We start from the raw sequence: 11042 nt of genomic DNA, 5'->3' as shown, positions 1-11042 counted from the left end.
AGTGGTGGACCCTCTGTTATGGTTTTCGTCTCTTTAAGAGGCAAGCTACGCCCACTCCTGGCGACCCCTGCCCTCCTCCTGCCATCTTGGATCTCTCACTGTCCCCTCTTGGCATGTGTGTGTGTCTCTCTTGGGCCCTTCTCTGTCTCTCTCCTCTTCTTCTCTTCTCCTTCTTCCCCCCCCAACACTCTCTCTCCTCTAAGTAATAAATATCCAATTCTATTCTGTACGATGTGTCTGCCCATGTGCCTTCCTTTTACCTGCCGCCTGCTCATACTTGCCCACCTGCCAGCCCGCCTGGGACCTGCTGGGAGCTGCTCGGAACTGCGTCTCTGCCTGGGACTGGCTGCTCTGTGGGTCTGCCTGCCTACTGCTGCTGGGGAACTGCCAGCATTTCCCCGCAGCCAGCTGCTTGGGACCCCCCAGCCTGGCCCCCGGCTGCTTGGGACTGGGGACCGGGACCACCACCAGCTGCTCTGTGGGCCCGCCGGGGATTTTTTTAAAAAAATAATAACCCCCCCAAAAAAGTAAAAAAGAGTAAAAAAAAAAAAAAGAAAGAAAAAGCTCAGCCCATGGTGGGTGGGGGTCATCCTGGACAGGTGGTCCTGGGTTGCATAAGGAAACAGACTGAGCAAGTCAGTAAGTGGCACTCCTTCGTGGCCTCTGCATCAGGTCCTGCCTCCAGGTTCCTTTCCTATTTGAGTTCTTGTCCTGACTTCCTTCAGTGATGAGCAGTGATATGGTGTTTCATCACAGCCATAGTATCCCTAACTAAAACCCAGATCGCGATGAATAGTGACAGCAAGAGCACTGGTGGAGCTTATTGCCCTGTGATAGGATACAGGATCAGTATAGCGTGGAGAGACATGGGAAAGAAGCTAGAACGGATACTCAGGAAAGGTCCATTACCGGCACACACACACACACACACACACACACACACACCAAAAAAAAAAAAAAAAAAAAAAAAAAAAAAAAAAACGTGAGAAGAGCACTTAATCAACAGCGGTTTCCATCCATTACAATTCTGTTTCCATTTTACCTTACTCCTTCCTAGACAATGTGTAGAGAGTTCTGTCCTTCAAGAAGCTTCCATCTACTTTCCCAGGGTGGATATTCTCAACTCATCAGTTCTATGATTTCCCTTCAATGTTCTGTGTGTGCCTTACTACTACCTTAGCATACATTTCTGAGACACCCAAGACATTCGTGGTCCAGATTCATATGTCTGCCTCGCAGTAATGCCAGCATTTGGGAAGCAAAGGTACGTGGGTTGCTAATTCCAGGTCAGCTTGGGATCCATTGCATTCTTCAGAGCAGCCTGGAATACAGACTGAGACTTTGGAAGAAAAGAAAAAAGTATGAAAAGGAGGAAAGGAAGGAAGAAGGGAAGAAGTAGGAATTATCCAAATGTTTAAGTTGTAGAAATCTGACTCTTAAAACATTTCCATGACAACCTTATTGAAATGCAATCAATATACCAGTACAGATAAAGTAGCAAGTTTCCTAAGCTGGATCATATGCCACCCAGGCAGACTCAAATAGAGGCCCTCTGTTTAACTCTGGCCACCAACTCTATATAGAATCAAAGATTTTTGCTTGGGCTATAGATGTAGATAGACTTCTAATTCTGGACTTAGAGATTTAATTTAAGTTTTGGAAATCTCTCAAGCTAGCCAAAGACAGATACCTTAACTCTAACCATGAAATGAGTCTCTTTTTGGCCACACTCCAAATTTTTAACCCTGAGAAAATTGAGTTCTTAGACCTAGTCACATACAAACTACCAAAGTGTGGCCCATTCACACCTATAACTGCTGAAGACAAAATTTCTAACCCTCACCTAATTGTAATGTAACTATTGTCATCAAATCTGAATCCAATGTAGTATCAGACATAGCCCCTAAACTTGCCCCTAAACTGAATGACTACTTAAGTTACAGATTGAGCTAACTTTGGAGTATAGTCAACATTACACACACACACACACACACACACACACACACACACACACACACAAAATGAGGGCTCAGCATAGTACTGAGTGAGAGCTACCCCTGAACACAGACTGACTTTCTAACTCAGTCACAACCTGAGATCTGATCCTGGAAACTAAACCAGCTACAATTTCCACAGACTTAGCACTAACCAGAACATAACTCCAACCTTGGCAAGAGAGTGACTACTAAACTTGGACTCAGACAGCAAGGAAAACATGTACAGAAACCAAACTCTAAACTTGGCCTAAGACTGCTGTAATGATGGCCAAGAAGTGTAACTCAATCTTCTATAAAATCTGACGATATATTCTGACTCAGACGAGGCTTGAATATAGCTGCAGACTAAGAGTTAACCTTATTCAAAGACAAAACTCAAACCTAGTTATGAAGGAGCTAGTAAACCTGACCATGAAATAATTGACTGAGCCCTATCACTGGCCACTAATTTGTCTCCTAAACATTAAAGTCTTAAACTGCTCATAGGCTGAATCCCAAATTTTGACCACAGGCTAAATATGTAACTCTTATCATAGACTGAAATTATAATCTTACTTTCCAACCTGATCTTTCAACCTGAAAGTAAATCTAACTCTCACTCCCATCCCACCCCACTTCACATTCATTAAAATAGCTAATGAGCAATCTTGCCTCTTTAAGATGGAAAGAACCCTATTTCTGGATAAATATTAGTTCCGGAGTGGATCTGAACTCTAACAAGCCATAGCTTTAACCTTGACTCTAGCCATAGAAAAATAGTAGCAGAATCTAAACTGCTTGTCAGAACTGGGATGGGATTGAACCAAAACTTTAAACATGACTTAAGTACAAACCTGACCAAGATAGACATACATGTCTCATAATCCGAGCCTGAAACCTACCATCAGATCCTATTCTGTACCCGACTACAGACTAAATTCACTATAGTCAAGGACTGAGCTCTATCATTGGCCACATTCAGAGCACTGACCTGAGATGAAGCCTTTAAACCCTGACCATAGTTGGAGACCTAAAAATCAAGCTCCATTTGTGGCTATAGAATGATTCCTAACACTAGTAGTCTAAATCAAAGCCTGCTTCACATTACTAAAATGGCCAAGACTGACTGCTAATATTCATTGTAGAGTTTTAAGTCCGTAAATAAAATTCATCCTATTTGTGGCCACAGACTAAGTTCTAGCACTAGTTCAAGACTGAGCAATCTGTCTGGCTACAAACCTGTCCCTAAATTGGGGATAGAAGCACTCATGAGAACCATCAACACAGACTGAACTCTAATACTGATACCTGCATTCCTGCTACACTGATGAGAGCTTAAGTGTGTAACTGACAATTGGGCATGAATACTGTGAACTCTAAGCAAGCCAGTAGTTTGATTCCCAAACCCTCACTATAGCAAAGTTTCTCAACTTGAATTCTAGCTGTATCCTATGGCTTTTAAATTCTTATTCCAGCCTTACCCATAGACTGACATGAAACGTCACTGTGCTGAAAAAACAAACAAATAAACAAACTGTTGACTCCTTTAGCTCTTAAAGTCTTCTACACATACAACTTACCCTGAGTATTGCTAACTCCAGAATCCTGGTGAAAGTTTAAATAGAAAGCATGACCTTTAGCACTCAGTAAACAAAACTATAGATAATGTCAAAGTGGAGGCACTACCTCCAGATCCAAGTCTAGAGGACTGTGATGGTTAGAATTTTCAACTTGACAGAATGAGTTCCTAGGCATGCCTGTGTGAGACTATCTTAATTTTGCTAGCAGAAATGGGAAGACTTGCCCACTATTCCCTACCTGGGATCCTAGATAACATATAGGTGGAGAAAAAGGCCTGAGCACTATGTACGCTTTCATCCATTTCTGCTTCCTGATAATTAGTGTGATTTGATCAGGAGCTTTAAACTCTTGTTGCCTTTATTTCACCTGAACAATAAATATCCTTTCTCCCTTGAATTGTTTTTATCATAGCAACAGAAAAAGAGACTAACTCAAAGACCAAATTGAAATGAAAGAGGTCATAGTTATGGAGTCATACTTTGTCCACTGATGGAGGAATCTCATTGGTTAATAAAGAAACTGCCTTGGCTTTTCAATAGGGCAGGATTTAGGTGGGTGGTGTAGACAGAACAGGAAGAAGGAAGTTAGTCAGATGCCTCAAGCAGTCGCCATGACTCTCCTCTCTGAGATGGATGCAGGCAAGAATCTTCTCGGTAAGCCACCTCTCATGGTGCTACACAGATTACTAAAATTGGGTTAATCAAGATGTTAGAATTAGACAATAAGAGGCTGGAACTAATGGACCAGGCAGTGTTTAAAAGAATACAGTTTCCGTGTAATTATTTCGGGGTATAAGCTAGCCAGGCGGCTGGGAGCCAGGCGGGACAAAAAGCAGGCTTGCCCACAGCTCCTCACTACAGTCCACTGAATGAAGACCAATACTAGCCACTGAAACATTATTCCTGATGGGTGTAAAATCTTAACACTAACTAAATTCAGAAATCACAATTTGAACATAGACAAATATGTACCCCCAATCCTGTTCATATTTACAGTTGATATCCTGGCCACAAACTCATGTAGTCCATAGATAAAACATTAGCTGCAATTTAAGAACTCCAGGACACTCCTTTGGCTTTGGTGTAATTTGTCATATAAAAGTCTAAATGTAAAGGTGATTCCCCAAAGTGACAGTATGAGGAGTTGAGGTCTTATGAGAGGTCCTTGGTGGTCTGTACAAAGCTGGTCTACAGACTGAGTCCTAGTGACAATCTAAGAATCATGGCTTTTACAATGAGGTGTAACCCAGACCATTCTGCAGTACTGTTCACCTCAGAATGAGGTTTAACATTAATCAAAGATGTATTTTGGTTCGTGGGCTAAAATATAACCATAACTTTGGAGCCTAATATTGGTATTGAGTTGAATAGTAATATTTGCTTTATGGCTCACTACCATGGATCCACACTAACCTATAAATATAGCTGCAGTTCAACAACAACTTATACTGAGGCAAAGTTTAAGTCAAGCACATTCTACATTATAAACATAAATCAAACTCTGACCTGATGAGGTTTATACTGGCTCTGTCTGAAAAATTTTGAAAATTTCCCTATTAACTGATCTCTGAATCCATTCAGCATTATTTGGCAGTATTTCAGAAATGGGATGCTATTTCATAAATTTATTCTGCTATACACCAATAGGTCAAAGAGTATCCTAACAATGAGCCAAAGTCTATCAGCTTTTCAGCTTTCTACATATGACTAGTCAAGCAGGAAGTATAGGTGTGGTGACCAATAAGGATGATGGGAAGGAGAAGGATGGAGTTAGGTGTCACCAGCCAGACACTGAGGAAGCAGGAGATTAGCATGCCATGCTAATAAAGGTACTGTCATGTGGCAGAGAGCAAAAAAGAAATATCAGTTAACTTAAAGTGTAAGAGCTAGTAACAAGCCTGAGCTATCAGCTGAGCATTTATAAGAAATATTATGCCTCTGAATGCTTGGCGGGTAGGAGAGAAACTTCTGCTTACATATATATACATAATATATACTATATTATTATATATTAATATATATATTATATATATACTATATACAATATATATACACTTAGGCCAAATAATATTTATGTGCATATGTACATATATACAAGTATATATATATACACACTATATACCTATACCTATACATATGCTAGATGTATCTACCATATCTCTATTTATATATGTCCATATGTAAATCATATTTTATATGTGTGTGTATGTATATCCATTGATCTTGCTCCTTTACAGAGCCTTAACTAATATACTGTCCTATTTGTATCCCCTTTATCCACCTCTCTGTCTTATTCTTATTGCTCAAACTAAGATTGCAAAAATAGGGGGGTGCAGGAACATCCTTGTCTGTTGTATTACTTTTGTGGAAATACTTCCAGTTTTCTCTGATTAGCATGATGTTGACTGCGGGCTTGTTGTTATTACCTTTATTATGTTGATATATATTTGGTAGATTCTCCAGGAATTTTATCGGATGTTAGTTTTATCAAAGGTCTTTTTTGTTTCTAATGAATCAATTATGTGGTTTCTGCCCTTGAGTCTATTTATGTCGTGGGTTACATTTATTGATTTACATATGATGAACACACCTGTATCTCTGGGATGAGGTCAGCTGGGTGGTAATGGATGAACATTTTGGTGTGTTCTTGAATTTGGTTTGTAAGTACTTTATTCAGTTTTTTCATCTATGTTCATTAGGGAGAATTGGCCTGGATTTACTTTTTCTTCCTTCCTTCCTTCCTTCCTTCCTTCCTTCTTTCTTCCTTTCTTCTCTTTCTTTTTTTGGTAAGGGATATTTATCTGGTTTTAGTATACTGATAATATTGATTTAATAAAAATAATTTAGTAGTGTTCTTTCACTTTCTATTTTATGGAATGATGTGAGGAGCATTGACATTAATTTTTCTTTGATAGTCAGGTAACATTCTATGTTGAATCCATCTGGTCTTGGACATTTTATATCTGGGAATTTTATTATTACTGCTTATATCTTGTTTGCTACTATGGGCCTCTTTATATTATTTCATCATGGCTTAAGTTTGGTAGGTCATATATATCTAGAAGTTCATCCATTTCTTTTAGATGTTTCCTTTTCATGGAATATAAAATTTTAATGTCCTCATGATTCTCTGAATTTCCTCATTATCTGTTGAAATGTCTCTCCCTTCATCTCTAATTTTATTAATTTGGGTCTTATTTCTCTTTCATTTGATTAATTTGCAATCCCTCAAAGTTTGTTTGTTTTGAAACAGGGTCACAATATGTGCTCTTGACTGACTTGGGACTTACTATGTAAACCAGGCATGCTCTGAGTTCATAGAAGCCAACCTGCCTCTGTAGTCTGAGTGCTGGGGAAGGTGTGCACCACCACACCTGGCTTTCAGTTTTCTTTTGCTTTAAATATAGGCCCTTAGCACTATAAAATTTCCTCTTAAGCTTTCTTTCATTGTGTGCTATAGATTTTAATATATTGTATTTTCATTTTCAATCAATTTTAATAAATTTCAACTTTTCTTCTTGAGTTTTTTTCTTGACCTAATTATCATTCAATAGTGTGTTTACTTTCCACGAGTTTGTGTGATTTTTTATTGCTATGGATAGCTAACCTTATTACACTGTGGTTCAATAAAATACAGTATGTTATTTCAATTTTCCTTTTTTAAGACTTGTTAACATCATCTAAAATGTTAATTTTAGAATAATATCCACGGGCTGCGGGGAAGAATATGTACTCTTTAGTCTCTGAGTGTAATATACTGTAGGTATCTGTTTGGTCTACTTGATTTCTGATATCATTTAAACCAGAGTTTCTCTATTTCATTTTTGTCTAGATGAACTGTCTGTTGGTGAGAACTGGGTATTGAAGTCACCCACCATGGAAGTATTGGCATTACCTGTGCTTTGAGATCTAGTGTGTCTTTTATGAAGTTGGGTTTACCTTTGTTTATCCACCCATTTATTTATTGCCCTCTTTTCACATAGTTTTACTTAAATGACATTTTCTTAAAGATAGATAAATTACTTACTATTGCAGATGTATTGTGTATGTTAGAACCTATAGCTTTATATCAGTACATGGCACACCCACTGAGCTTCGCTGCAAGAATGCAGGTTCACTGCATAATTGTTTAAGAGATTGGTTTCTTCTGGGCTATCCCATATCACATTTTCATATTTAATTACGACAAGTTCTAAGGGAAAATATAATTCCCAATTAGAAGTATGCAGTTTTTATACTTTATTGTTTTAATTTAGCTATACATTTTTCCCTTCTTCCCCTCTCCCCTTTCACCTTCTATCCTGTCCCTCATGCTCCAAATTTACTCAGGTGTTCTTATCTGTTTCTCCTTTCTAGGCAGATCCTTCTATTTCTCTCTTAGGCTCTTCTATGTTGTCTAGGTTCTCTGGGCTTGTGGTCTGTAGGATGGTTGTTCTTTGTTTTATCTCTAAAAGTCACTTATGAGTGAGTACATATTATATTTGTTTTTCTGGGTCTGGGTTACCTCACTCAGGATGGCCTTTTATAGTTCTGCACATTTGCCTGCGAATTTTAAGATGTCATTATTTTTTACTGCTGTGTAGTATTCCATTGTTTAAATGTACCACATTTTCCTTACCCATTCTTCATTTGAGGGGCATCTAGGTTGTTTTCAGGTTCTGGCTATTACAAATAATGCTGCTATGAACATAGTTGAATAAATGCTTTTGTAGTATGATTGAGCATCTTTTGGGTATATGCCTAAGAGTAGTAGTGGTATTGCTGGGTCTTGAGGTAGATTGATTCCTAATTTTCTGAGAAACTTCCATATTGATTTCCAAAGTGGTTGTACAAGTTTTCACTCCCACGAGTAATGGGGAAGTGTTACCCTCACTCCACATCATCTCCAGCATAAACTGTCATCAGTGTTTTTTATCTTGGCCATTCTGACAGGTGTAAATGGTATCTCAGAGTTTTTTGATTTGCATTTCTCTGATGGCTAATGATATTGAGCATTTCCTTAAGTGTCTTTTGGTCATTTGAGATTTGTCTGTTGAGAGTGCTCTGTTTAGAGGTCTGTACTCCATTTTTTTTATTGGATTATGTGTTCTTTTGATGTCTAGATTTTTGAGTTCTTTGTATACTTTGGAGATTAGTCCTCTGCCAGATATGGGGTTGGTGAGGATCCTTTCCCATTCTGTAGGTTGCCATTTTATCTTGTTGACTGTGTCCTTTGCTTTACAGGAGCTTTTCAGATTTAGGAGATCCTATTTATTATTTGTTGCTCTCAGTGTCTGAGAAGTACACAGTTTTTTTTAATGACTCTAATAAATGGCAAACTTTGACGGGTAATTAATTAATTAGTTTTTTCGAGACAGGGTTTCTCAGTGTAGCTTTGGAGCCTGTCCTGGAACTAGTTCTTGAAGACCAAGGTGGCCTCGAACTCACAGAGATCTGTCTGCCTCTGCCTCCCGAGTGCTGCCTCTGCCACACCGATTAAAGGTGTGCATCACCACTGCTTGGCTTTAATTCTTATTTTTGAGACAGGGTTTCTCAGTGTGGCCCTGGCTGTCCTGGAACTCACTCTCTAAATGGTCTTTAACTCACAGAGATCTGCCTGTTTCTGCCTCCCAAGTCCTGGGATTGAAAGTGTGAACCACCGATGCCCAGAAGTTAAAATTTTAAGCTTAAAAAACAGTATATATATATATATATATATATATATATATATATATATACACATATATATATGTATAATAAATAGTCTTGGTAGCACATGTGTTTAATATGTGTCTCAAGAGGCTTAAGCAATAGGATCCTTAACTCAAGGCTACTTCTAGGCTAGATAGTAGCGTTTTGCCTGAAAAACAAAACAAAACAAAAAAATCAACCATACTCAGACTTCAGTGAGAATGTCAAATCATAACACAATGTGAACGTGCTTTCTTCAAAACATAAGCATTTTAAAAGCATTCAAAAGAGTCTAGAACATTAGTTTGCCTTAGCAAGCACTTTATACTCTAAGCTAGTTTGAGGGGCCATGCACATTAAACTACAATACCCAGACTACTCTCCTGTAGCCGACCTCAAGGAATTAGCGGAAGCTTGGTGTTAGAAGAATTATGGGTGTCTCGAAGAACTATATTGACTTCATCTCCCACAATCCACTGGCATCCTTTGAGTTTTTCCACCAATGCCAAGATTGCATGGTTCCGAGAAAGAATAGTATCCAGTTACTTTAAACTACATTTCCCATGAGGCCATGCTCTTAGGACTTAGACTTTCCTGGTGATCAGTAGCCAATGGCAAAGGCCTCTGTAGCCACCCAGTAGATTAGAGTTCAGCCATTGGGTCCCATTGCTTGGCCTAGGCCGGTTAGCAGAAGGTACTGAGTTGGGAAGACAGTTGTGGGGCTTGCGGTGCTGCAAGGGCACTCCGGGTCCAGGAGCTTCCGAGCGGACCCGATTTTCCGCGGATGTTTAAGGAGTAGAGCTTCCGTAGCCGGGGAGCTGGAGGTCAGCGAGGCAGAAAGCCCGAGTGGCAGTGGCCGGGGACTGTGGGATCGAGGGGGCCTTGGGAGGAGGGTGCTTCCGGGGCTGCCGTCTTTGGCGCCTAACTCCGCCCAGCTCTGCCACTTCAGGGGTGGGGGGTGTCCGTGGGAGTCAGGGAGTGGGCACCGGTTGCTGGAGCAGCCAGAAGACAAGCACGTCCTCCACACCCCCCCACTTTTGTTTTAGTTCCTACCACCACTCGCCCCTCTCTCACACACCTCTCAGCATGTGCTTCTTCATAGCTGATAGGACTGAGAGAGTCTTCATTAAGTGGCAGCTGGGAAGGGAAGAGAGAAAATGCTGACGAGCAATAAGCGAGAAAAGAGAGAAACGAGAATAGAGACGAGAGCACCAGAGAGAATAGAGCACCTCTCCTCTCTCTCTCCCTCTCTCTCTCTCTCTCTCTCTCTCTCTCTCTCCTCCCTCCGCCTCCTCCTTCTTCTCTCCCTTCCTCCCTCCCCCCTTCTCCTCCTGCTCCTCCTCCTTCTCCCCCTCCTCCTCCCTCCCTCCCCCCTCGCGTGCTTGGAAATTCCTTGCTATACCTGAAGCTTGATTTTCTGTCCGTTTCAGCTTCCTGATGATGAGATTTTTAAAAAAATCGACCTATCTCTCTTACTGGTCCTCTTCAACCAGTCATTGGAGTAGAAAGTATGTTCAATTTCCAGAAGGGATAGGGAGCAGAAGGAAAGAACCTTACTTTTGATGAATGTATAATTAAGGTTCAGTCCAGTGTTCTGGTGAGAGGCAATTGGACCTATTAAAAAACGTGGAGCATTTTAAAAGCTTCCAACGAAGACTAGTTAGCACTAGTGTTGCTAAACATTTAATGGGCTCACTGTCTGCAAAACACAGTAGACTGTGAAACACACCGCATTAATTACTGCATATTACAAATGTGTGCCAAAAGTGCTCAGGGCTTAGTGGAAAGGCATATAGATAGGAGGGAGAGGCTTATT

General features: G+C 40.1%; 1 protein-coding gene across 6 annotated transcripts in view; it reads left to right on the top strand.

The window, feature by feature from the left end:
* The first annotated feature begins 9869 nt into the window (after positions 1-9869).
* Positions 9870-11042, top strand: part of Enox2 (ecto-NOX disulfide-thiol exchanger 2) — a 281277-nt gene continuing 280104 nt past the window's right edge. For 4 of the 6 annotated variants that reach the window (XM_038316241.2, XM_038316238.2, XM_038316240.2 and 1 more), the window contains exon 1: positions 9894-10050. The gene's annotated coding sequence lies outside the window, so the exon portion shown is untranslated. Of the gene's footprint in view, positions 10051-11042 lie in introns of all 6 variants that reach the window. The other 2 variants (XM_038316243.2, XM_038316242.2) reach the window with 2 other exon arrangements.

Source organism: Arvicola amphibius, chromosome X (assembly GCF_903992535.2).
Source record: "Arvicola amphibius chromosome X, mArvAmp1.2, whole genome shotgun sequence".
In the NCBI taxonomy this organism is placed as follows: domain Eukaryota; kingdom Metazoa; phylum Chordata; class Mammalia; order Rodentia; family Cricetidae; genus Arvicola; species Arvicola amphibius.
The sequence above is the reverse complement of the archived record's forward strand: the minus strand, read 5'-3'. Positions and strand labels throughout refer to the sequence as shown.